This window comes from Dermochelys coriacea, chromosome 11 (genome assembly GCF_009764565.3).
Source record: "Dermochelys coriacea isolate rDerCor1 chromosome 11, rDerCor1.pri.v4, whole genome shotgun sequence".
NCBI lineage: Eukaryota > Metazoa > Chordata > Testudines > Dermochelyidae > Dermochelys > Dermochelys coriacea.
Genome location: NC_050078.2, coordinates 31,969,159 through 31,993,186, shown reverse-complemented (window position 1 = coordinate 31,993,186; position 24,028 = coordinate 31,969,159). Strand labels below are relative to the sequence as shown.

Here is a 24,028-nt window from a genome sequence, read left to right as displayed (position 1 = left end):
GAATTCCCATCATGTTAAACTGGTCAGAAAAATTTCACAACTACTGCCTGTAGTTAACTGACTCCAGAGCTTCCCAGATTGACATCCACTTCCGGTACTTAAGGAAGGCTGTGGTTTCACCTCTTCTTCCAAGTCCTTCCCCTATTTCCCTGGTCTGTTGATGGTTCTGAGAAAGCTCAAGGAAAAGTAGCTAGAAACAATTCCACCTGATTCCTGGTGATCTTACTACACCATATGTGGTATCTGGACCTCATGATCTCAGCAGTGGGAGAATCCTGGGCGCACTTCTTCTCTTGGACTGTTTCTGGGACCGGTCACATTCATTCGTTCCTGGCTAACTCACCTCTAATTACATCACACTTGGGGAAAAGGCTTAATGAGAAAGTTTTCTGACACTTTGGTTATGAATATGCTGAGTCTTGGATTTATTCTAATTTCTTCTGGCAAGAAGTTCAATAGTAAAGGCTCCACCCCAAGTATGCCTTACTCCAGAACAGTATAGTTTAAACCTGCAGTCCAGCTGTATCCTCACTGTGTGGAATGCAGTGGGAGGGTTTCAGTGTGTGAGGCAGTCTCAAGCAAGGGAGTTCCCATTAAGGACATAATAGGTTACCTAGCTCCCTACTGTTCTAGACCAGGAAAGGATGAAAGAAATGGAATTTTATGGCCTGAGTGAGAACATCTCTGGAGACACAACTCTGTCTCGGAGCTAATTTTACCAGCGTTCTGGTCTGCCAGACCCGGCACTGCTGGTTATTGAAGAGGAATGCCTGAGAGCTCATTATAAATGTAGAGTAGAATTTTCTTTTGTTGTGGCTTTATTAAACAATTTTAGACCCCAAGATTAGGTTGGGGAAGGGAATATGCTGCCACACCTAATATTTATGAACAGCGCCTTTGTTGTTACTGGCACGTTGCAGCCAGGTTTGTGCAATGACTTCCGCTCTCCCTGAACTACTGGCAAAGATGAGTCACAACATCTTAGTATCTGCTGGGGGAGTGCTGATTGCAAAAAATAAATCCTGTTTCTTTGCACCATTGAGTCTTCAAGAAAATGTTCATGTAAAAATGGCATTTGTGGTTGGCTCCTTACTTTATTTTACTATAGGTCCTGATGCTGTTTGGATTATTAAACACTTAACTGTTGCGTGAGGAATCTCCTATTATCCACAAGTGCAAGTTACTGGGCTGCTTTTGGAAATTTGTGTTCTAATTTCCAAGGAGCTTTTCTTCCAGGCAGTGATCTGAAATCTAGGACATTTATGTTCTAATCTTTCTTTTGGATATGGACTTGCCGAGGAACTTTTAAGTACGTAGGACTGGAAGGGTTATCTTTTCTATTCCCCCTTGCTATTTCAGTCAACCACAACATATAGTCCCACTCAAATTCATGCTCCATTTTAAAACTAGTTAGGTTGTTTGCCCCCATTACTCCTATTGGAAGTCTGTGCCAGAACCTCGTTTCTTTGATGATTAGTAACCCTCAGATGTAATTGACTCACCTGAGAAGAGCCATTTAAGCTAAAGAACAGCATTGGCTGAAGACCAAATGACTGATCTGGCCAGGAATTAGCTGAGGTTGGAAATTGAGTCACATTTCCCCAGTCTACAAAATAGGGATAATGAACTAAAGTTGTAATGTATTTGTAAAGTGCTAAGTAAGTGCAGTTATTAAAGCCAGCTATTGGTAGAGATGGGGGGAAAAACACTGAGCATCCTGGCTGTCAGCCTGTGGTAATCCCTTAACCAGGAGGCTCTTTGGAAGTACCCAGAGTTACTGCTTCTCTTTACATATCCAAATTCCCAGTGTGGATGTTTGAACAAAAATGGCATTTTGTGTTGAAATCTTGATTGTGAAAGTGTCCAGAAATATTCAGTGAAAATCTGAAGTTTCACAAAACTGCTTCAGTTTTGAGGGTGTTGTAAACTCAAAGCAAGCAAATGTCATTGGAAAAAAATTCATAATTTGTTTGGCCAGCTCTAGTAATTAACAATAGATCATTACTTTTCTGATCTAGTATCAGAATTGAAGCGGGGATCTATGCCGTTCAGTAACATGGCCTGGAGGCAAGATTTCATAGAAATTGAAGAAGGAACAGACCTACCATATTAAGTCACTATATCATCTGTCTGCTCAGTGCAGGTTTTTGACTGTCTTTGCGTTATTTAACCACATTTCCAGGCATCTGTTTGCATGATCATGGAAGACGATCCACTGAATTCCATAACTGTTTTCCAAAGATTTATGCGGTTTCTTGATTTTATTTAAAAAAAAAAAAAAGTAATTCTAGAGTTTCTAGATGCTGTAGATGGAGGTAACAAGACATCCAGTTCTAAACAAATGCTGATCATGTTCCCTGCATGTTTACTGAATCAGTGTTCTTCAACTTCACCCATAATACCTCCATATTTTAAAGAGATTGGGAATATTAATATATTATGACCTTACTGCAACAGATTATATTTTTATTACTATGGAGATGGCATTAGTCGCTCCATAGCTGAAATGGCATTATGTTTGTCCTGCCAAATGTGCGTTCTGCACTTTGATATACGCCTGGGATCTTCATTCAAATGGAGATGGGACATGCTACTAAACTTAAGTAAGAGGAGAATAACGTTTGTGTTTAAATAAAAACAACCAGGTATGCATTAGTAGTACTGTAAATATTCAATTAGCTATCTATGGAAACAAATTGTACTTGTTCCATCTGTCCTTTTAAATTAATAGGATAAAAATTAAAGGATAAGCATTAAAGAGAATAACATTCTGTTCTAAATAGTTGATTATTTTTAGTTCATAATATATTTCACTTAGATTAATACTTAGAGTATATTGAAGGAGACTAGTGCTCTGTTCATGGTATCATTTTAGAGTTGTGGCAATGAACACTATAGTTAGGACTGAGAAGGCGTTACTGTTAAAGTACCATTTTTCACTTGCTCATAACTTCTTCATAGTCTGTTTGGGCTGAAACTTTCTATGCTCAGTCTCTGCTCAAAATTGAATTGATCTGGGAAGATTGAGGGACACGGACAAAGCCATCTGAGACTCAGAAAACAAATAGGACTTTAACACCAGATTTTTCCCCTCCTCAAAATAGGAAAGGACATGAAATTCAAATTTAGCCTAGTCATAGTCCTCATTGAGAAAGGGAAAACCTAAGATATTAAAAGGTCTTTTTTTAAAAAAATAAATAAATAAAAGAAAAAAAAGTTTGATTTGGTCAGATCTGTCCATCCATGCACAGTAGAAGAGTTTACATCTAGGATTTTGGTTTAGGTTAAAGTGTAAGTACAATGTATAAAATGTAGGGCATGTGCTATACCATGACATCCATTCTTGTTTTGGAATAATGCATTTGTCTCACCCACATCTCAAAAATCTTTTCAAAACCTCAACCTCAATTGTGCACAGGCCAAAGAAATACCAGGAAAAACAAAGTTGTCTTAGTAGAACAGTACGTGGTGATGAAATCTGCTTAGTGTTGGATATAAGCACTTGGGGAGCGATTCAAAATATATGTCTGAGCCAAAAGTGGGGCCTGGGAAATGCAGGGCTAGAAACTCTTATCCCTCTTGCATATCTGGAAAATACAACTACTTGTAATTATGGAATTTTATTTCTCTAGGTCTCAGACTGTTGGCACTAGAGCCTGATGAATCTCTCAACTTTGCGAAAACACAGTGGTGCACTTCTGACCTGCAAATAAGTACATTTAAGAAAGCTAGAAGTCTTTTGAGGGGAGCAGAGGAGAGGTTGGCTACCTCTTACTGCTGACTCCCCTGTGGATTAATTTGTGTTTTGTAGGATCCTAACTCCCTAATGGTGTTAAACGCTGATGTTGTGTTGATGTTGTACCAATTCACAATTGTATTGCAACACTAACTCCATTCAGTGATGAAATGGCTCATTGGTTCTTTCTTACTGTGGGGTGGTGCGCAGGAGGGGAAGAAGAGAGGAAGGACTCTCCTTTCTCTCTCGTTGTGGTTTGGAAGGAGGATGTGTTCTTTCTGCTTCCTCTGGTTTCCTAAAGATCTATCTTCTCCAGCACCCTGTATCCTAGCCAACCCCCTTCCTGGTTGCTCCAGCTCTTGGGAATGAAGTGTGTGATCCCCATAGCTTTTTAAGGATCTGATCCAAAGCCCACTGATGACCATGGGAAGCAGAGGCACATTAAGTTTTATTGGGACACTGGACACAAAGAACATTTGGGCCACCCACACCTGGGACCCCCAAATTGACAGGGCTTCTGGGCATGGGTCCTGTCGGCCTGTGTGTTAATCCACTGCTGATGGGAAGCTTCACATGATCTTCAGTGTGTTCAGGATCAGGCCTTAATTTCCTGCCTTGCCCAATCTCAAATGTGGGGAGAAAACACAGCTCTCGGGCCTGCACCGAGTTTGCTCAATGTTTCCTGCACATTCGTAGATACCCAACGGGAACTTATCTCCTAATGCGTGTTTTCCCTTCCTGGATCTGAGTGAGCAGGAGCACTTATGTACAAATATATGCGAGAGGCCCCCAAAAGCCATGTGGGAACTCAAGAACAGCAGGCTGAATATTAATGTAAGAGCATTCTCATGTTAGTCAAATGGGACCTCATTATTGATTGTTGGACACATCACTCGGATAACGCAAGACACGCCATTTATAGAGTGCTGTACAGAAGCAGGAATAGGACAGCTGGAGTCATTCTCTGACTAAAGTCCTCACTAAGAACTTCACTTGCCTACATTAGGTAATTTTTTTTTCTTGTATTAGAAAATGTCAGACAAGAAGAAAGTGAAAGCTGTAATGGGCGGCCTCTCTGAAATGGAGAGATTAACAACCAAAACAGAGTACAATGTTCAAAGTTGCAAAATGAGGAGGGGAAAAAAAACTATTTGCCTTTTGACTGAGAGACTGTTTGTTTTTTCTTTTTATACTATTTGCTCTACATGGATCTTGCAATCTTTAATATTGCAAAACAGATTTTAAATGGTTTAATATTTGTCCTCTTGTTAGAAATTGTTTATCATTCAAACAGGAAAGCAGGGGGCACAACCCTAAACACTTCCTGACAGCTGTTGTAGCCACTGTATATAAATTTTAAACAATATAATCGCTAATGTAGTGATTCACCAATACTTTGGCTAAAGGTCAGATGTTCATATTGCAAATAAGGTTTCTGGCTCTGAAATTATAATGAAGCCGGTGTATCATGTCTCTTGTGTTCACACTCTGTATGAATTTTAAATGAGTAATTACTATCTAAATTAATTAGAAGATAGACCAATAACTTTACAAGCAGGTCAAAGGTCATCTTGAATTGTTTGAATAAATTCCATTTTCTTATGGAGCACTGTTTAAATACTTGGACCTCTGAAAGTTTAAAGGGTTTCTCTGCTACTCTGCTGGTTTTTTTATAAGGCTCTTGGAATTAAATCAAAGTTGCTCAGGCCCTCCCCTTCGTATCTTTGCACATTTCTACCTGTTACCTTTTCAGTTTGTTTTGATTTTACTGGAGCTGGCAAATATCTTCCACAAAGGGGTGCTCACAAAAGTTAAAATAGCCATTAGGAGCTTTCCAAAATAAATACACTGATAAATGTGTCTCATAGCAAGAGCAATCAATGTGTTACTCTCTTCTGTACATTCATTATACTCTGCTACTAACTTATCATGATATATTCCAAAATCCATAGTTATTCCCATAAACTAAACTGAGAAACAGATGCAAATCACGTGATATGTTTACAGAAAGAGAAGCATATACATACCGGATTAGGAGACAGCATTTCAAGTACACCTCTATGGTGTATATGAATTGCCATGCTGCATCAGAGCAGTGGTCCATCTAGTTCAATATGCTATGTATGGTGGTGGTCAGTACTAGATGGTTCAAAAGAATGTACAGGAAACCTTGCAGTGCACAATTATGGAAAACTGCCTAGGGGAAACTTACTCCTAATCTCAATCACTTGTAGTGCTTTAATGCTCAAAATGAGAATTTATATCACTTAATTTAAGAAAAAAACTGTTTGAGTTTATATTTTCTAGACATCTTAAATTTTGTTGCTTTTCAGTTTCATTGAATGTCCCCTTTTTGAATTAGAGAAGTTCAGTCAGGTATACTCGTATACCAGTTATTGTGTTGTATACCACTGAGTCTGCTTTTATTAGTCCCTATCTTTACAATCTCTCCTTAGATGGAAGTTTTCCCTTCTTTCTGATTATATTAATAGCCCTTCTTGAACGACACCTTCTATGTCTGAGGTCTTGTTTACGCTACTGGGATAAAAAGAAAAGGAGGACTTGTGGCACCTTAGAGACTAACTAATTTATTTGAGCATAAGCTTTCGTGAGCTACAACTCACTTCATCAGATGCATTCAGTGGAAAATACAGTGGGGAGATTTATATACACAGAGAACATGAAACAAAGGGTGTTACCATACATATTGTAACAAGAATAATCAGGTAAGGTGAGCTATTACCAGCAGGAGAGCCGGGAGGAAGGGGGGACACCTTTTGTAGTGATAATCAAGGTGGGCCATTTCCAGCAGTTGACAAGAACGTCTGAGGAACAGCGGGGGGGAGGGGAATAAACATGGGGAAATAGTTTTACTTTGTGTAATGACCCATCCACTCCCAGTCTTTGTTCAAGCCTAAGTTAATTGTATTCAGTTTGCAAATGAATTCCAATTCAGCAGTCTCTCGTTGGAGTCTGTTTTTGAATTTTTTTTGTTGAATTGCCACTTTTAGGTCAGTAATTGAGTGACCAGAGAGATTGAAGAGTTCTCCGACTGGTTTTTGAATGTTATGATTCTTGACGTCTGATTTGTGTCCATTTATTCTTTTACGTAGACTGTCCAGTTTGGCCAATTTTACATGGCAGAGGGGCATTGCTGGCACATGATGGCATATATCACATTGGTAGATGTGCAGGTGAACGAGCCTCTGATAGTGTGGCTGATGTGATTAGGACCTATGATGGTGTCCCCTGAATAGATATGTGGACACAGTTAGCAACAGGCTTTGTTGCAAGGATAGGTTCCTGGGTTAGCGGTTCTGTTGTGTGGTGTGTGATTGCTGGTGAGTATTTGCTTCTGGTTGGGGGGGCTGTCTATAAGCAAGGACTGGCCTGTCTCCCAAGATCTGTGAGAGTTATGGGTTGTCCTTCAGGATAGGTTGTACATCCTTGATGATGCATTGGAGAGGTTTTAGTTGGGGGCTGAAGGTGATGGCTAGTGGCGTTGTGTTGTGTTGTTTTCTTTGTTGGGCCTGTCCTGTAGTAAGTAACTTCTGGGTACTCTTCTGGCTCTGTCAATCTGTTTCTTCACTTCAGCAGGTGGGTATTGTAGTTGTAGGAATGCATGATAGAGATCTTGTAGGTGTTTGTCTCTGTCTGAGGGGTTGGAGCAAATGCAGTTATATCGTAGAGCTTGGCTGTAGACAATGGATCGTGTGGTGTGGTCTGGATGAAAGCTGGAGGCATGTAGATAGGCATAGCGGTCATAGGTTTCCAATATAGGGTGGTGTTTATGTGACCATCGCTTATTAGCTCTGTAGTGTTCAGGAAGTGGATCTCTTGTGTGGACTGGTCCAGGCTGAGGTTGATGGAAATAAGTCTACCTAAATTACGCTACTCTAGCTATATGAGTAACACAACTGGAGTCAAGGTAGCTTAGGTTGATTTATCCCGGCGCTGCGTCGACTTACCTTACTCTTCTCTGGGAGCTGGAATACCGGAATTGGCCGGAGAATGCTGTGCCATCAATTTAGCAGGTCTTCACTGACCAGCTAAATTGACACCCGCTGCATCTATTGCAGTTGCATTGATCCCCCCAGGTAGTGAAGATAAACCCTGAAATAAGGATTTTCAAATCTTTCTATATAGTCCCCATAGTTTGTCTAAATTGAAATTTCCCCTATCAGGTTAGTGCACACTTTAAGGGTATGTCTATACTACCCACTGGATCAGTGGGCAGCAATCGATCCAGCGGGGGTTGATTTATTGTGTTTAGTCTAGTTGTGATAATTCAACCCCCGAGCACTCTCCCATCAACTCCTGTACTCCATTGCCGCGAGGCGCAGGTGGAGTCGACGGGGGAGCAGCAGCAGTCGACTCACCGTAGTGAAGATACTGCAGTGAGTAGGTCTAAGTATGTCGACTTCAGCTACGTTATTCATGTAGCTGAAGTTGCGTAACTTCGATCTATTTCCCCCTCCGTCACCCCTCCCTCCCCCACAGTGCAGACTAGGCCTAAGTGGATTCATGCAAAGGATAGAGATGTTGAAAGCAGCACTTTCAGGTGAAGCTGGATGGGAGTCTCTAAATGGCTCTGACAAAAATGAGTAGCCCTGAATAGTGGTTTTACTGTCTGTGGTGTCTGCTGTAAATTTTTATCCATGTGGACTGCCTTTTCCCTACAGCTGCTTAACATTTTACTCTATTTCTTTTCTGTGTAGATTCTCATGTCATTCTTTGAGCGCCTTCCAGTAGTTCATTAAGTAACATCTCTTGTGTGGTTCATTCATTGACTTACCTTCTCTCTATGGCATGGGCAGGTGTTGTGTACAGTATAGTGTGTTGGGTTTTGGTAGGCTTTTTAATATATACATACTGCTATATTTTTAGGTAGGAGAAGGCAAGATCAACAAGGGGTACACCTCATACTTGGAGCAGAAGGTGGTGAGTTTATAACTGTTCAGTTCCCCCAAGTTCATGCCACCGTTTGGGATTGGCTGCCGAGAAAGCTGTCTCCTACACAGATCTTTTAACCTTTGTGATAGAAAGTGTCATTGTGCCTGAGGAATGGAGTCCTTCCAGGAAGGGCACGTTAGCACATTTCCCTCTACTCCTGCTACCTTTCTCAGGTGGGACAGCAGTATCCTATGGTCAACAGGATCCAACGTTTCAGAGCTCTCCAGGAGGATGAGAATGAGGCTTTTATCCTCTATCCATTCAAAGAAATCATCAATCAGTGCAACTAAATTTCTTTTGGTCCTATGTCGTGGCCTGAAACCAGATTGTGCCAGGATAAGTGTATTTGATTCAGCTGAATTTGTAGTTGGCCTTTTACTGGCTGCTTTGACTTTGCTCGGGAACAGATGTGATATTTTTTTATAGTTTTTTCCTATTCAGTATATAGTATTTCCTATTGGTTTTATTCACTAATGTTTATTTGCTGAGTTCAATTAAAAACTTCTAAAATGAAGATAAGAAAGCATTTGTCAGTCATTACTCCTATTTCCAAAGTGTCTCAGATCCCTAGGATGTACTGTTTTTAGGCCTAATATGAATCATGCCAAACATTCTTTTACCTTGGGAATTAATTTGTTTTAATGGCCTGTCAAGGCTGATTCCCCTCTCTGGCACTTTGAGTGCAGAAGGTGGGGGTCCACAATGATTCTAAAAATTAATACTGGCCACTCCAGGCTAGTATTAAACTCCCGAAGTTACAACTTCTCTCTAACCTTGGATGGGTAGATGCTGCCACCACCCAAATGCAAAAAACCTCTTTGAAGCTGGGAAGGCACACTTGGGAATTCCTCCCTGTGGGGTTACCTCAAGCTCGCGCACTCTTACTCTCTCTCTTGAAAGAGCTAAGAAGGAAAACAAAGGAAGTCAACAGTTGCCACCAGCTAATTAATCAACATATACACAAACCTCTTAGGACACACAAACCCAATCCTGTTCTTAAAAAACAGAAAGTAAATTTTATTAAAAACAAAGAAAATACATCTTGAATTTAGGCTATTGCTAGATTTAAAAAGAGCAAATATAATAATTGAGCATCAAAATGGTTTTCTTGAGGTCCAGCTTAATGGTTACAAGCAAAACAAAAGCATTTGGGGGTTAGCACAGAGGAGTCCACAAGCCATAAAGAAATAAACTTAATCGAGTATTCCTAGACACTTCCTGAGCTACTTACATATCTGGGGGGTTTCAAATGAGTAGTTTCTAGGTATGATCTGGTGATTTTCATACCTGGCCCACAGCTTTTTACAGCATAGCTCCAGCCTTGTCTCTGCTTGTCCCCTCTCTCCGGAGAACAGACAGACAAAGAGTGAGTTTTTTTCCCAATTTTAAAAAGTTCTAGCCCTCCCATTGGCTCTTATGGTCAGGTGCCCACTCTCAACCTTTTACCCATGTGCTTTTTTTAACCCTTTACAGATAAAGCAAGTAGAGAACAGCTACTAACAGGGATTTTGTAGCTAGCTGGCTGGCCGGCTGTCCATAAAATGGGGCTCCCCCCCACTTCATTTACCACAGGCCTCCAAGTGATTTAATTTTTTTTTTTTTTTTTTAAACACAAGAAATCTGGCACTTGGTATGTCGAAGGCCTGCTGAAGATGGAAGAAGCAAGATTAAGGATCATTCAGGAACCTAATACTACAAGGTGCTGATAATTGGATATGAGGGGTACTCATTACTCCACAGGATCATGTACTAGAGTAGTTCCTGGTGATGTCGGGTTTTTTTTTTTTTAATTTTGCATCCTTTTCTCTTGGCCATGTGTCACACATAGGATAGCCTGTTCCTGCAGTAAAGTCTGTTAAGGTGAACCTCTGCTCCCATTCAGAATCCCCTTGACTTCAATTGGATTCTGTGGCTCCTAGTGTCATAGTAATGGACCCTGATGCAGGATTTGGGGCATGTGGGGTAAGAGAATGGTCTATATTTGTAATTGATATTCTGCTTTAATAAAAGCAAAATTTAGAAAACTGCCCTCCTGTTCCCATGATAGCAGTGCAATCAAAAACTCTCAACTCTATATAGTTTCCGCTTTAGTTAGAGCTCAAAATCAGCTTGATTTTAAAATGCAAGTTGGCAAGCAATGATGTTCTAATCTCTTCTTTGAAAATGAAAAAAAGGACAATGTCCATTATAAGAACTTTGTAAAGAGACTTGTAACTGCTTTGGAAAGGGACTCAACTACACAGTCTAACAAACCTAGATCTCATTCTAAATAGTTACTTAGGTTAGACTGGAGACACACCAGTAATGAAATAGAACTGAAGGAATAAGTGAGAGAAAGCAGAAGAGATTTATGATTTACGCAAAAGTTATACTTTGTGGGAGCTATGTCAGTAAGTGAGCTTCAAAACATCCTAAATGTGCTTAAAACTAGGCACCTTTTATTACCCATGGATACTCTAATGCCTAAATCCTGTTTGCCTTACTGAAATGAAACCCACTGAAGTTGGTGGGGGGGACAGACCCTGACCAAGCAATTTCTTCTTAATTCAGATAGGTTCAGTTCTGAATTTATTGAAGATCATATATTAGAATAGACTACAGTAACTCCTCGCTTCACGCTGTAGTTATGTTCCTGAAAAATGCAAATTTAAACGAAACGATGTTAAGCGACCCAATTTCCCCATAAGAATGAATGTAAAATGGAGGAGGGGGAGGTTAGGTTCCAGGGAAACTTTTTACACCAAACAAAAAACAATATTTTAAACAAACAATTTAATACTGTACACGGCAATGATGATTGGTTAACAGGTTGTTAATGTAGCCTCACACTATAAGGCAGCAGGAATGGAGGGAGGGGAGACACACCCTGTGTGTGTGTGTGTGAGAGAGAGAGAGAGAGAGAGAGAGAGAGAGAGAGAGATGTGCCCTTTAAGTATGCTGACCCCACTCTAAGAACCTTGCCTTTAAAAAGATCAAGAAGTTGAGGCAGCAGCTGCAGCCAGCAAGCTCTCTCCATCCTGAGCCCTGTCCTGTCCCCACTCTGCTCTATAGGGAGAAGGGGTAAGCGAGGGGTAGGAGTAAGGGGAGGGGGACACCCTGACATTAGCCCTCCTCTTCCCCCCCTCCCCCCCCCGGCACAGCAAGCAGGAGGCTCCAAGGCAGAGGGCAGGGACAGCACATGGCAGTGGGGTGAGGGACAGCTGGGCTGCTGCCGCACAGGGAACTTAGGGGAGTGGGGAGCTGATGGGGGGACTGCAAGGGCTGCTCTTCTTGCCAGCAGTGGACAAAACAGGCAGCTGCCAAACGATGTTATGAGGGAGCACTGGGCAACTTTAAACGAGCATGTTCCCTAATTGATCAGCAACATAGCAATGTTAACCGGGATGACTTTAAGTGAGGCGTGACTGTACAAATGGAATCACGTAATATGGAAAGATGCATTTTGAAGATAGGTGATTGCTAGCATCAATGTTAAGTTATTCAATGGGAGCCTTATAAAAGTATATAACACTTGGCAGCATGTGCTGTGATCAGTTAAAAGCATATGGGATCCTCTTTCCTATTAAGTATGATGAACAAATAACTTGCTGACATGTTACTCTTCTTTTATCATAACAGTAAGATGTTATAATAAAATCTAGCTCTAGGCAGGATATGTCCAAATATTCAGAAAAGCACAGTCAGATAGTTAAATATGGTACCCCACAATATATTTCAAGTGGTATGAACTGGTCAATGTCAACATCGTTTCATATTGCTGCTCTCCTATCTTCAGGTCTTAGGTAGAATAGTCTAGTTTGGGATCTAAATAAACAACAACAGTGCTTATTATAAGCAAGCTAATAATAGTTTGGATTTTTAAATTCTTTTTAATTGCTCTTAATGTGATTGCAAAAGAGTTCAACATTTACTTTGTAAACCATATGCTAAGGAAATGCTTTTTCACCCATCTATACATTGGGAGTAAATGTTTTTTAATGACATGATTTAACCCTTTCAATCAAAGATCTTAATTTAAAAGGAAGAGCCATTGAAAATAACTATTGAGCTTTTTGAAAAACTTGAAATTATTGTGATTCTTGAGCTGTTTGATGGAATGAACCCTTGTGTGGCCAATGTCTCTCATTTCGAATAATGTGGTATTCATAGTTGCATATCTGAATATGGCTTGTTTTCTGTTTTGTAAACTTCTCTCTATATTTCTTGTAATAATTCCTCTTTCCCCCACCTTCTAGATTCCCTCCCCTCTTCTCCGTTCTCCTTCATTTAAATCAAAATATAAAATATCAACATTGCATGTAATCAGTCCCCAAACAACTGTGCTTTGCTGAACCCTATTCCTCTCCATTCTTTCTATGAACATTTGGACGACTTCTCTTGCAATCCATTGGGAGTCATTCTCCACCTCTTCATCCCCAAGAAGTCCCTTCTAGTTAATCTTTAGGTTTCTCCTCAGGTATCTGAGTTCTCTTACTCAGTTTCACTTCTGCCATTGCCAGTATGGTCTCTAGAGTTTTTTTCTATTCTCCTTTTCCTGAGTTTCACTGTCAAGACTTTTACAGTAGCTTAGCTTTAGTTACTACCTCGGAAATATTCTTTTGTATGGTTGAGTTTTGGGTTTCTATCCCAATTGACTGGAGTGTACTCCCCCCCCATATTTATTGTCTCTAATGGGATAATACTGATTTTTGAAAGCAGAAGAGGAGTTTGAATGGGGATCTCCATCTGTAGCTGATACTTGCCCTCCTGAGTGCTGCTGTAATTTCCTTCCGCTCTCTTCTCTTTATTTAAAAAAAAAAAAAAATTAGGGCAGAGAGATCATGGAAAAATTGCAGCTCGTGGTCTTACACTATGAGCACGGAATGCTCTCTAGATTTTCTTATAACTAAACTTTCTGCTGATAATCATGAAACTTCACGGTTTGGTCTCTGGGATATTGGCAGGCCTTGGGAGAAGGAGCTGTCAATTTATCTGTCAGCTGTCAAGTAGTCTGTCAGTTTTTATCTCTTCTATACAGTTTTGGCTGTAACAACTCCACAATTAAGGTTTTTACATGCCAGACTGAGTTTCCTCCTTGAGCATTTTCAGACATTCCTTTAATTCTGATGTTGGGGAACTAGTAGAATAACACGGTTGTCTGAAGCCTGAGCTCTGATGGGATAGCAAAATAATCTGCCTCCATCGACCCCACCTCCCTCCCTAAACTCCCCTCCAAAATCAGAGCAGAGAGTTGCACAGGATTAATTCTCTTTTAAAAATCTGAAATTTAAAGAGATACCAAGAGGAGTGTTTCCTGCTCACAGCATAGAGACCTCTGACTCCAAGTAAACATGTGGTAGCCAAATCAAGCAGAAAGGCCAGGACTGAAGAAAATCAAATAGCTACCAAAGCAGATATTTTGGGGCTGATCACTGAGTTAAAGGCCATGAGACGTGATCTGACGACCGAGCTTCTACTGTTAAAGGAAGTTACTGACTTGGAAGAATGAGTCACTGTGCTAGAGACTGGCCTAAGAGAAGAAAGTGACAGAGAGAGGCAGAGCCACATGGCATTGATGGAGAAGAGAGAGAGAGGGAGGGAGGGAGATGCAGCTTAAATTGGAAGATATAGAAACAAACTAAGAAGAAATATCAGAATTAAGGGACTGAATGTATGAGATTTCTAATGTCCACGTAGAACAGATGGAACCTTGGGTTCAAGGCTTCAGCCAAAAATAAATAACAAATAAGCCACTTTACATAATACATTTGACACTCTTTGTATATGTATATCTGGACACTCTTTGCATATGTATATTTTTTTTTATACAGGAAAATCCTTTCAGACCCCTTCCTCAGAGTCATATTCCTACTGAAATCTTGAGGACCCTATCTATCAATTAGGAATGAGATGAATTTGGCACTATGCCCTGCTGAAGCTAGTTCACTGCTGTGGGCCTTCCAGTGTCAGTGAGATAATAATAATACAGTGAATTATATTTATAGGGCTAAATTATGCCTGTCTCTGTTGGGGGGGGGGGGTGCGAGAGGAGGAGTGTTCTTCCTTCTGTATCCTCTGTCCTGTTGCCACTGTCATTGAGCCATGTCTGAAATAAGTTTGGGAGTTGCTCAGGACAGGGACCTGGTCTCTTATTTGTATTGGAATACAGACTTTCCCACTTTTGGATGCTAGTAAAATCGAACAGATTATTTTGTTTCAGGCTTTGATTTAGGTAAGCAAAGGGGAAGGAAGTAATCCAAAACAACAAACTAATTATTAGAGCTGGCCTTTTCTTTTTAAATGGATTAGTTTTCCATCAGACAATATACTTTTGTCAAAATTGAAAAGTTTCATGGGAATATACTGATTTTGATACTTTCAGTTGGGGGGGGCAACTAACCAAATTGTTTCCACTTTATTGTATCACTTCAACAATGTTTTTTGTTTTGACTTCTATTATAAAATATATTTAAATATTTTTTTTTATTTTTTTATTTATGTATTACGTTATCAAAACAATGTTTTACCTTTATTCAAATGAAATAATTTAATAATTTAATTATTTTTTAAAAATAAATCCACAGTGTGGTGGAGAGGACAGAGGAGAACTTTTATTTTTGCACCTGTTATATTTTGTGTGGTTTCTCATGTTAAATCCCAGTGGCTTCTTCTATAAATTGTTTCTGATAACTGGTTCTATCCTGCCTGTAGTTCTTCATAGTTCTGCTCTCTGATCTGAGTCTCCCATGATACACCACATTCTCCCCTTTTGGGGAGGAAAGAGGATGCATTATTGATCTTCCTGACCTTAGAGCATCATAGGGAGATGTAGTACAGCCAGAGACTGCAGCCCATTGAGGAGAATGGGAACATAAAGCACCCAAACTACAATTCCCATGAGACACCACTATGCTATTTTGACCCAAAGTATTTCAGTTTTGGGTTTTGTCCAGCCCCTCCCCTGACAGGCACACACAGGCATATCGTGTTTATATTTGCCACAGTCAAGATTTTTATCATTTGAAATAGTTAGTTATAGGGTGATCAAGAGTATCAGTGCATCTCATCACAATTCTCAGGTTGGCCTGACCAGTCCCAAAAAATAATCAGAAAATTTTAGGGATGCATGTCATGATGGATGGAAAACCACTCTTGGAAGAAGGTCTCATTAAGCCTCCAAGTTTGGCAGTTGAAGTGTGCAAGGTCTGGGCTAGTCCCCTGCTTTATGCATTAGAATACTTGGATACCAGTTTTTCAAGGACAAAGAAAGAAACTCAGATATCTTATATTCCATGTATGAAACAGATTCTAATGTCTTCTCATTTGCACCAACCAGGTGAAGAGAATTACTTTTAATTGCAAATCATCCATAGTTCAAGGAAAAAACAGGAACAAGGAAGGAATTTCTGCAATTTCACCACCATTTGGCAAAGCTGAGAGCTTTCTGGGGGACTGCCATGTTGCTTCATGATCCCTATTGGTACAGAGACCTCCAATGAAACGAACACCTCTGATGACAATAGAAAGCAACCATGAATAAATAGAAATTTAATGAGGGAAGCATTTTCCTGTTGTGCCCCTGGGATGAAAGTTAACAGCAGCTTGTGGGGACTGATTACAGAGCTTTTTTTGTTTTAGGAACTCTTGCATCCAAATGGTGTTTTTTGCTATGGAATGGGAATTCTGGAACTAGCATCCAGCCTGCACTATTGCAGATACACATCCCCAGAGGAAAGGCTTGGACAATACAATAGTTCATGTGCAGTTAAGTTTTTGTAATATTAATTAAAGGATCTATGGTATCTTAGGCTGGAGACATTGTACTCAAGGAGGGTAGAGAGACAGCTGAACACTGACCCAGTTTTTATTTTGCCGTCCTTGAGATGATCGGTCTAGCTTCGCAACATAAATACAACAAATATCTTAAAATCTGCTTTAATAGAATGTTAAGGGTCAAACCTAATCCCCCCCACAAAAAGAAACAAAATTCTGGGTTAAGCCTAACATAGTGACCATAACTTTATTCTGCTGTGCTTCAGTAATATAACACGTGCAAGATGACCCACTGCCCTTAGAACCCCTGATTAAGGACCATCTGACTAGTAATTCTACGGAACAACAAAATTAATTAAGAATGGCATGGCAGTCTTGTCCTCAAGAATTAATTGCTTTTGTTGCCTTGCTGTCTAGATTTATAAATTGGTTTTAATTAGCTTTTGACAAATATTTCCTTGAGTGGGGGAAGTTTAGCATGCACTCCTCATCCCCAGTTCTCATGATCTGCAAAGTCTGCAAAGCAGCAGTATGCTTTACCAAATGTATAATATGCAGTGTATTGTGTGGAGAAATGTATTAGAAGATGGCTTGCATGATATTTTGTGTACGTAGAACTTGCTATCAAACAGTGAACACACTTTGAAGTATGTAGTCCTTATTAATTTTCTCATTTATGCAGGGGTTGACATGGAAGCTCTCTGGCTAACTTAACATATTTTATTTGCATGTTAATCAACTGTACAATAGTGTTTGGGACATCTATCTTGTACTTAAACTTAAAAACGGCTAAATTCTAACCCTTTTTGGGTTATTTTATTTGTATTTTAGTCTTTCTGCTATAGTATTAATTGAGTTTCTAATGTTCTAATTTGCCTAGCTGTTAACATTTGTTTGTGTAAAAGTAATCACATGGAAATATTAAACCAGCCTGGCTCAAATTAATATAAATTAGTTCAAGAATATAGATTTCTTCATGACAATACCATCCTATATCAGCCTGAAACAAAGAAAAAAAGGAATATTTTTACTATCTTTTTATACTACCTATACTTTTTATACTATCTATTTTTACTACCACTTATTAAGTTCCTGATTCTAATAAGGATCTAATAAGGGAACATTCTTTAATTATTTCAAACCACAGTGGTTGTTAAGCAAACAAGTCACACTGACCTTAAAGTAATTGTCTAAGAATGATTCTTGCATTACACTTGTTTACTCATGGCTACTGAAAAGTCTTTTTTCTGAGGATTAAATCTTTGAATCTGAATCTTTACCTGTTCAACATTTTAATTACTTTCACCATCTAAAAATGCTCTTAATGAAAATATTTAAATCTTTATTTAAAGAAGCAAAAAGAGTGCCACCAAAAACACACGAGTTTGTGCATTTAAGGCCTTAACCTGGAAGGTGCAGCATGTTCTTCACTCCTTTTGCTAATAAAGATACTGTATATAACCTATAATAAAATAGCTGAAAGTGCATGCAGTACTAAGGGCTTGGTGATAGAAATCATCTGCTCCCATTGGTTTGCCTTGGCTCTTAGTACTGTATGAACTTTAAACTACACACTCAATAGCTCTCTCCCTATGGTGGGCTTTGATCAAGATTACTTACTGAGGATCAGCACAGCCGAATCAGTGAATTCTCTAGCTTAATTATTTTTATCATTCATTTATTATGTACTGATATACACGAACAACTAATAGGAAAAGGCATAAGAGAAAATTATTTGGTTAATATTTCTTTCAGTTTCAATATTGTAGCAAAATATTGATTTTAATATTGTATTATTTTGTGTATATATATGGTATATTTAATACTTTAATGTAATGAAACATTTTTCTGGGATTTCATATCTTTAGAAGATTTTGAAATTTTGCCTTTGTGTTTTGATACTGAAAGGATTATTTTCTGAAATGTCAGAATTTTCCACAGGATGGAAATTCCAGTTTCTGACCATCTCTACTCGTAAAATTGTGCAGATGCACATGCTCTCATGTTAATCTGAAGGAACATTGAACATTATCTCTTTATAAGGCATATCTGAAATGCCATCATGATCTCATATCTCCTGGGCAAGGAGATTTGAGTGAGGGTAGAATTGTGTATGCACTGAAATTTACATTTTGCAGGGAAATCCTGTTTTGAAATGTATTTTTATTCTGAATCAAAATGAAATGTTAAATTTCTCATGAAACAAAATTTTCAAATGTCTTATGTTTTGGATCAACAAATGTGTTTCAATTTTGATTAATTTTTTAAAATATAAAATAAAATTTAATTTTGAAAGTCACTTTGAAATGAAAAATCAAAACATTCCATTCTGAAAATGTCTGGACCATTTTGACATTAATGAAACACTTTTGTTTCAATATTTTTCTCAAATGAAATTTCATCAAAATTGACATGTTTGAGTAGAAAATTTAGATTTTCACAAAACACATTTTCCAAAGGAAAAATGTTTGGAAAATTTTCTGCTAGCTTTACTTGGGTATTGCCATTCAAAGACTGCAGCGTAATGTGAATGATCACCTTCTTTCTTCCAGTTTAGATGTACTCACTGTTACATGTTAAAAAGTTGTCTCCTCTCTTTCCATCCCCAGAGAACTGACCAGTGAAGCTCCTGAATCCAGAAGTGGCAGCAATAGGTATCTGCTTCTGCTTGTTCTCATCCTATCCTAGAGAATCCAACAGCAGGATCAATGAGAGCCAGAAAAGGATAACTGATTTTTTTCCTATCTCCCCTATCTAATTGATTTCATAAGCCATGAAGTAGGAAGGTAAGTATTTGTTTTGTGTGTTTGCAAAAAAAAGAGAGAAAAAAAAAAAAAAAGGGAAAAAAGTGTCCTATATTTTCTCAACGGGGAAACTGAGAAACCAAGAGGTTAAGTGACTTCCCCTATGCCACATAGCAAAAGCAGTTGCAAAGTCAGGACTATGGCTTGTCTACCAGGGAAAGAGCACAGAATAGCTATAAAAATTATGTCAGAATAGAAAAGGGCAACGAGTGCCTTTGTGCTGTTTACCTGAATCTATGTCCAGAGTGGATTCAGTTAAACTGCAAAAAGGCCCTTGTATTGTGGAGTAAGTGGGAAGCTAGTGCAGAATAGCTATTGAGTTTTAAATTCACATCATAGTTTATTCTGCAGTAGTTTACTCATGTAGACAAGCCCTTAGAACTCATGAGTTCCTGACTCCCCACACTTTGCTAATCTGCTAGACTATATTGCCTCAAAAACATTTTTTTCAATAAATACTGGGTGAAAAGAAGATCTAGAAAGGAAACCTTAATAAACTAGAATAGACATAAAGCTGCAGTGGAAAGGGGCTACAGATAATTAAAAGTTAATAAAAACCATGTCAATGTAACTATGACTATAGAGCTGGTAAAGGAATACTTGGACAAATTGCATACATAAAGTCATCAGGTGTTCATTGGGATGCTTTCTGGGGTTTTAAGGGAACTAGCATAATGCAGTTATGGAACCCCTGGCAGATAATTTTAAAATGTCATATAGAACTGGCCAGGTACTAGAGGGTTGGAGGTAAAAAATGTTGTTAGCGTCAGCCTTTTAAAAATAGAAAAAGGAGCAGCTCTAGCAGTTACTACCCAGTAAATTTAATTTGAATCCCTAATTAAAATAATGGAACAAATATGAAAAGAAAACCCCCCTAAACATTTAGAGGACAATGAAACTATGAGCAATAGGTGGCATAAAGAACTCATAAAGCAGACAAATTTGCTTTATTTGATTGAATCATAAAATTAATGGATAAGAGAGAGATTAACCATGGTGTGTCTAGAGATTAAAAAATTTGATGCAATTTCTCATGAAATCATATTGGATAAAATAATTACAACCAACCTGGGACCAGCAGACATCACATGGATTGAAATACATCTGAAGAGCTGTAAATAGAGTAAAAAGTTTGAGTGGTAGCCGTGTTAGTCTGTATCAGCAAAAACAATGAGGAGTACTTGTGGCACCTTAGAGACTAACAAATTTATTTGGGCATAAGCTTTCGTGGGCTAAAACCCACTTCATCAGATGCATGGAGTGGAAAATACAGGAGGCAGAAATAGATATATACACACACAGAGTACATGAAAAAATGGGATTGCTTTAAGTGGGTTTTATCCCACAAAAGCTTATGCCCAAATAAATTTGTTAGTCTCTAAGGTGCCACAAGTAGTCCTGATTGTTTACAGTAAAAAGTGTTGTCCAAGAAGGGATGTACAGAGAAGTGCTGCAGGTACTGGTACTGGTGTGAGGCTTAGTTTAATTAAGCATTTCTACTGAGCTGAAAGAAGTTACAGTTGCAGATGACCTATACTACATTATAAGTGAAGACAGACAAATTATTCAAAAAGCACTTTGAAATAGGTTAGAAATATGGACAGGAAACATTCCATTCAACCTGACATTTTGTTTAATTTTCAGCAGTGGTTTTTTACCTTTCTTGTTTTTAGTTAAATCAGCTAAATTTCTAACCAAAATGTCATTCTAAAACAAAAAGATTAAATGTTTAATTTAGAAAAAATGGAAACAAAACATTTCAACTTTATTGAAATTTCTCCCCATTTTTTTTTTTCAGCTAAAGTGCTTCACCAATTTTTGTTGTGTCCAATTCCATATGCAGTAAGATGCAATTACAGCTTGGTAGGATGTGGTGAAATTAGAAATGGAATTGAGCTGTGAAGTTTGGATCTGGGTCTCAACAATCCCAGATTTCAGCAAGCTTTGGACTTGTGGTTCTGTTTCAAGACCATCTCTAGATGAGATGAAATGAAATGAGATAAAAATAGCATGTGATTAAAATAAGGAGAGATTATCACATGGTGAAGAAAACTTGTGATATCGAAAGCCTGAAATAAAAATGGCATGGAAATCATATTCATGCTGTAAGACAACCCTTCCAATATTTGGAGTTATCAAATGCCACAACCTCACTTGGGCTTTTCAGTTTGCAAAAGCTTGCACCCAAAAGCCATGTTGTTTTGTTAATCTAATGCCATGATGCTTATTTTTTTTAAATACTAGATTCAATTATGCCCTAGTTTTGTATATCCAGTGTCTTATTTATTTTAATTAAATTAACGACGAGTAAAATTATTTCAGTCTAAACTGTCTTATGTACTTTGATACTCCCAGTAAGCTGATACTTTTTTTTAAACTTTTTTATCTGCATAGGACCACATGACCCTAAGATTTCTAAGGAATTTAACAAAATATACATGTCAACTGACTTGACTTTACCAGATATGAAACAATTTCCACAGATGTTTAAAATTAAGATCCATAGCTGTGATATATATTCTTTTAGTGTAGCTCACATGCCTACTAGCATTTATTGTTCTGATTTTATATGATCATTCCACTGCCACCATCCTTCCAATTTCTGAGGAGTTTAGCTGAAGCTAATGTATAATACCAATTATACCAAAGCACAGTTTCAAAGTTATCCTCCATGGAAATTCCTGGTTTATAATATGCCCACTCCTGTTCTCAAAGCGAGTGGATAACTAGCTAACTATGGCAACCGCTGCCCTTCTACTTGGCTTGCGCTTCCAGAACACAGACCCAATAGTCCTAGCCAAGGCTAAGAAACAACATGCATCTGTAGGACACTTGTCATGCCTTTCTGTAAATCAGGTTGAATCCCCAGCAGCACATGCTGAGCAGGCAACCAGATGACTTCTTTCATGATGTTGCACTTGCTGGATCCAAGGCAGGAACTACAGGTAGCAATGGTCAGAGGAAGGATGTCAGTAGCAGCAGCACCTGAGGGACTCGGCATTGGTGTCTGGCTCCCTCACCTCTCCTGCATCAGGCTTTACTAAGCTGTCCCTAAGCAAATACACCCAAGCCCAGCTACTGCATCCACAGCATCCAGCCAACCCCCCAGTAGCAACAACCTGTGACCCACCCACACACAATTTGTGACCCACCCTGTAATCCCAGCAGCTCACCCCCATCATTCTCCCAGCACCACATCTTTTGCAGGCTCCCTACAACCTCTGCAGCCCTCTCCGTAGCCAGCAAACCATCCCAGGCAACCCAGTAGCCACAAGCAATCAACAAACACCCACCCGCTACAACTCCAGGCACTCCACCACTGCCACTTCCACCTTCACTGTCCCTAAGTGTCCTCCAGCCATCCTGCTACTGCCTCCCCCTATCAGCCACTAGTTTCCTTCTAGTCGCCCCAGCCATAGCTGCCATATTTTATACAGATTCATGTCGTACCCCTTGAGGCAGGGTGTGTTGACTATAAATGGAAGTCTGTTTTGTGCAAATTTATAAACCTACAAATTAACTCAAAATGACACATGGAGCTACATAAAACTTGATGGCTGTGCAGAACACTAGCTGCAACTGATCTTGTGGCATGTAAACTATACCACCTTGGTCTAGGATACTTGTCAGTTAAGTTTGATAAACTGGGCTGGATTCCTCCTTGGTGATCCTCCTAAATCACAGTGTTGTAGGAAGCCCTGCTGGTGATTCAGTAGCTGGTCCTCTTTCCATTTGAGCTAATATAGTGTTAGGGAGCTCTGCTGCCAGAGATAATGTTTATAGAAAAGAAACATAACAGAGGTTCCTAACAATTGTGGCCACTAACTAATCTATGGTACTTTTTCTCTGGTGACTTGGTCAAACTCTATTTAAAAAAACAAACAAACAAACTATTCAGCTTTCCTAGCTTCCTCTTCACCATTTCTTTTAGGTATGGTATTGTACGCTCTTCTTTCACAAACTTCGGTGTCATTTCAGTGCGCTGTTATACAGTTCCATGTTTCAATCCACAAATGGCTACATTTCATTAGCCTGTAATATGATCTTTCTGCATAATTTGTATACATTGTATCTAGGTGGTGGTTTAGGATCCTTTGAGATGAAAGGGGATATTTAAGCCTAAAATATTACTATATTACTCAGTTAAGCTTTGCTTTAAAACACATTTTTTCCTTTTCATTTCTTTGTATTTTTGTAGCTCTTATCTCACTAGCTGATTTACTCGAGGGGGTCCTATTGGTAAGTGTATTGTTTCCCCTTGAAGAACAATATTTCCTACTGATTACTCTAATGTGGATATCTTATGCCAGTGTTTGGCCTCTTAATAGTTGTTGTGGCAATGAGTATGATGATATAAAAACATAATTACAAGTAAATAGGTTATGACTGTGAGAATTGTTTGTGCACAAATATTTAATATCATAGGCCCAGATTGTCCCCTGGTGATCCATGCAGGCAGGAGTCCACTGTCCACAGATCCCCCAGCTATGCAGAGGTGACTTAGCCATGTCTGTGCTAATGTGTGTCTCTTGACTCTGCAGCAGGTTTTTATGTGGGGAAGGGATGATCTGGCCTCTACTTTGTGGGAACACACAAAATGAAACTGATTTTTGTCCCTTAATGTTAATGTGAGTGTTAAATTAAGCTCCGTTAAATAATAAAATGGCTTTGTAGGCACAGGGCTTCCTAGGGAAAAAACATGTCTTCTTGCCACTGGTAGGAGCTAGCAATCGCAGGTTGACTACTAAAGGGCTCTAGCTGGAGGGGTGGGATACCCTATCTG

At 39.0% G+C, this 24,028-nt stretch overlaps 1 long non-coding RNA gene across 2 annotated transcripts; it reads left to right on the top strand.

The window, feature by feature from the left end:
- The first annotated feature begins 7,485 nt into the window (after window positions 1-7,485).
- On the top strand, window positions 7,486-21,561 carry LOC122458094. 2 transcript variants are annotated; one of them, XR_006277956.1, is made up of 4 exons: window positions 7,486-8,677; window positions 16,307-16,432; window positions 19,051-19,227; window positions 21,044-21,561. It is a non-coding gene; the product is annotated as an uncharacterized LOC122458094 (long non-coding RNA). The 2 variants fall into 2 exon arrangements; XR_006277955.1 differs by lacking the exon at window positions 7,486-8,677 and adding an exon at window positions 10,125-10,651 and having other exon boundaries at window positions 16,005-16,432.
- Window positions 21,562-24,028: the final 2,467 nt, after the last annotated feature.